The following is a 4259-nucleotide window of genomic DNA, read 5'->3' on the forward strand; positions in this document are numbered from 1 at the left end:
TCACATGCTCAAGAAGGACCATCAGCCTAACAATGGATCATTAGCACACTGATGGCTGTTTACTATTCACAGAGGGCTGAGTGATACTAGCAATCACAGCATTGTAAGAGGGGGACAGTTGAACCCGGAGGCCTCCACCCCTGTTTAATGATGGACGATTTCTTTTCACAAAGATGGCCTCCTTTACTCTTCTCTCAAACCATCATTCCTCTCTGTCCAGGATGTGAACATCTTCATCCCTGAAAGAGTGACCGCTGGCCTGGAGATGAGTGTAGACCGCAGAGTCCTGGCCTGATGATGTTGATCTTCTGTGCTGGGCCATCCTTTTGGCCAGTGGCTGTTTAGTTTCCCCGATGTAAGACTGATCACAGCCCTCCTGACACTGAACAGCATACACAATATTACTCTGTTTGTATCGAGGGACTGGATCTTTGGGATGAACCAGTCTTTGCCGTAATGTATTTTGGGGTTTAAAAGCCACTGGGACGTTATGTTTAGAAAATGCGTTGTTTTTTTGTTTTTTTTGAATGTCCAGAGGACCAGATTTAACTTTTTTAGAGTTCAGGAAATACAGTTAAAAAGATGGGTCTTGAGCCTGCTCTTAAAAACAACAACATTCTCTGCGGCCCTCAGGTTCTCCGGCAGACTATTCCACAGACGGGGGCCATAGTACTGGAAAGAAGCCTCGCCGTAAGTGTGAGTTCTGACTATTGGAACTGTTAGTAGTCCAGTGCCAGAGGACCTTAGTGTCCACGGGGGTTCATAGGGTAATAGCAGCTCTGCAAGATAAGATGGTGCGAGACCATTGAGACATTTAAAAACCATTAAAAGAATCTTAAAATCAACCTTGAGACACACAGGGAGCCAATGCAATGATTTTAAAACAGGTGTAATATGAGCCTGCCTTCTGGTTTTGGTTAGCACATGAGCAGCAGAGTTTTGTAACAGCTGAAGGCTGGATACATTTTTCTTAGGGAGACCAGAAAGCAGTGCATTACAGTAGTCTAAACGGCTAGATATAAAAGCGTGCATCAAAGTCTCAGTATTAGTGAAAGAGAAGAGGGTGGACTCTGGCTATATTTTTTAGATGGTAAAATCCTGTTTTGACTATATGTTTGATATGTGAAATAAAAATAAGCTCAGAGTCAAAAAGAACCACCAGGCTTCTTACTTTTTTGGAAGGTTTTAAAGACAGAGATTGTAATTTCTGAATTGTATTTTCTTTTTGAACCTCCGGTCCAATGATTAAAACTTCTGTTTTGTCCTGATTTAGCTGGAGAAAGTTCTGTACCATCCAGGACTTTATGTCTGAAATGCAATTAAAAAGTGCAGTGATTGGCCGGGGGTCATCATGAGATAATAAGCTGTGTGTCATCAGCATAACTGTGGAAACATCCCATGGCTCCTGATGACTCCACCAAGCGGCAACATGTACAAATTAAAAAGTAGGGGGCCTAAAATAGAGCCTTGGGGGACGCCATAGTTGGCTTCATGGATCTGCGAGGTGCATGTATCCATACTTACCATAAAGGTTCTATCTGTGAGATAGGAGCTGAACCACAGAAGAACAGTACCAGAAAGACCAACCAGGTGTTTTAATCTATTTAGAAGAATTTGATGATCTACTGTATCAAAGGCTGCACTCAGATCCAATAGAACAAGAACTGAGAGCTTGTGTGAATCCAGATTACACCTTAAATCATTCACAATTTTTAATAGGGCTGTCTCTGTACTGTGGTTCATCCTAAAACCAGATTGATACTTTTCTAAAACACCAGCATCATTTAAAAAGCTATTTAATTGAATAAAAACAAGCTTTTCTAAGATTTTACTTAAGAATGGTAAGTTGGATACAGGTCTGTAATTATTAAAAACACTATGATCTAGATTACTTTTCTTCAGAAGGGGTTTCACCACAGCCATTTTAAAGGCAATGGGGAAGACACCCATCTGAAGAGAGCAGTTTACAATGCTTAAAATTTCATTCTCAAAGAATCTATAAAATGAATGAAAAAGTGGTGAGGGAATTGGGTCTAAGAGGCAGGTGGTTGGTTTGACTTGTGAGAAAACTCTGCTGAGCAGCTCTGCATCAACCACATCAAACTCGTCCAGTGTTTGCTCAGGTGAAAACAAGCATTCAATAGATTTAAAACCAGTATTTTGCTCAGATAAAATGTTAGCTCTAATTGACTCAATCTTACCTCTGAAGTGATTTGCAAACTGCTCACAAAGAGCGTTGGAGTATTTGAAGAAGCAGTAAAGTCAGGGTTAATCAGATTATCAATGGTAGAAAACAAAATTTTGGGATTATTTTTGTGATTGTTAATTATTTTGGCAAAATATGCATTTCTTGAATTTCTGACAGCAGAATTGTAGATATTAAGCTGTTCGCACATTATTTGGTAGTCGATTGTCAATTTGTTTTTCCTCCATTTCCTCTCTGCTTTCCTGCAATTTCTTTTGAGTTTCTTTATGTCTTCAGTTTTCCACGGGCATACTCGTTTAATAAAAACTTGTTTTGAAAATAGTGGAGCTACATGATCCAGGTTTGTTTTCAGTTTGTTAAAAAAATTGACTGACCATTGAATCGCAGGAAGCAGTTAAAATAAGAGGGGAATTTTGGGTAAAATCTCTAATAAAATTATCAATCACCTCAGGGGTAAGATGGCGCCTCCTAACAGTTCGGACCGTGGCTTTCCGCTGAATCAAATCAGTGACATTAAAAAACACACAACAGTGGTCAGACACAGTCAGGTCAACAACAGAGGACACACCAGAGGCCAAGCCATAGGTAATAACAAGGTCAAGGGTGTGTCCCCTGTTGTGAGTCGGCTGCTTGACGTGCTGAATAAAATCCATACAGTTCAGAGTTTCTAAAAACTGTTTAGACAAAGAATCTGATGGATTATGTAGTGAACTTGACCTGATGTCAAATCAATGACCTTAGGATCATATGGTCAGAAACTGTTATTTCATTGATTTGAATCCAGAAATACAGTTTGACCCATCCTGAGACTTTCTTTCTTGAATTAATCAAGTGGAAAAGACAATTCTCTATGATCATTACTATTTTACAAATGTTTTGATAATCAAATTGTGTTAGTTCAAACAATGTTTACATGTTGAAGTGAACTACTCATTTTTATTAACTGTGAAACAGTAAATAATGATCCTTAATCCTCATTCAAAGAAGAAATCAGGTTAATATGCATTTCTTGATTTTTCTGTCTTCAATGAGCAAAGTTGTAAGTGTGTTAAAGTTCAAGCTTCGGTCAACTAGAAAGTTTACTGAAAAGAAATGTCATGTTTAACTTTTACAGCAAGATACTGAGTAGAGACGCCACTAAGACTGGTTTTCTCCAACAATCTTTCTGTCTGTTCTTAAACAATCTTAATCTCTATCCTTGACTTTCCATAACACCTTACATCACAAACCACACCTCTGTTGGGGTCCATCGGCCAATCAGAGGCTCTCAAACGAACCGGAAGTGACCCTTCATAAAAAGGTTGGCACTTCCTAGTTCAGAGAGAAGAGAGCAGTAGAATGCAGAGTTTTTGGGAGTTCGTGAATGCAACCGCAGGCATTCATGGATGCTGCTAAACCAAACAAGCTGAACCAGAGACGATTTTGGGAATTATAACTTCTGTTTGGATAACCTCGCACGGCTCTCGAGGTATTTGGCTGTTCTCACTGAGACGCTGAACAGTGGTTGGAAGTGAGACTCCACGCCGGAACTGATCTATCTTCAGAAAAGGTAAAAGTCGACCTTCACCAAAAGTGTACTGTTTGGGACAAGCTGAGTTCCGAAGGAGCGTGTACGTTCTGGTTAACACAGACAAATTCCCTCACACATCTCTCTGTAAGATAAATCTCAATTTTCCATCTTTAAACTCTCCTTTCTGCTAGAAAATTAATCCAGATGTTTTCATTAATGTCTGTGGTGAAGCAACGGAAAACCATGGCCGTATGGTTTCCTGGTTGTAAAGCTGATTAATTATGTTGTTGTTTTCATATTCTGCCAAATTAATGTAAATGTGTGATGTGTTAAACTTGATTCTGTTAATAAATGACCCACTCGCTTGGTGAGTCAAAGATAATTAATGTCTCACGTCCACATTTCTGTTAAATTCAACGCACGTACATCACACAGTCCAGAAAGATGAGTGAACCCGTTTAGTGTATGAATATATCTCAGGATATGTCATACTACAATTATCAACATGTAGATTAAAATCACCAGTCACAATAATCTTATTAT

The 4259-nt window shown here is 39.2% G+C and overlaps 1 protein-coding gene across 1 annotated transcript in view; it reads left to right on the forward strand.

Moving 5' to 3' along the window:
- The window catches only part of LOC119422043 (L-rhamnose-binding lectin CSL2-like), a 22221-nt gene that overhangs the window by 17257 nt on the left and 705 nt on the right, over positions 1–4259 (forward strand). The window lies entirely within an intron of this gene.

This window comes from Nematolebias whitei, chromosome 15 (genome assembly GCF_014905685.2).
Source record: "Nematolebias whitei isolate Nwh7 chromosome 15, NemWhi1, whole genome shotgun sequence".
NCBI classification, from domain to species: domain Eukaryota; kingdom Metazoa; phylum Chordata; class Actinopteri; order Cyprinodontiformes; family Rivulidae; genus Nematolebias; species Nematolebias whitei.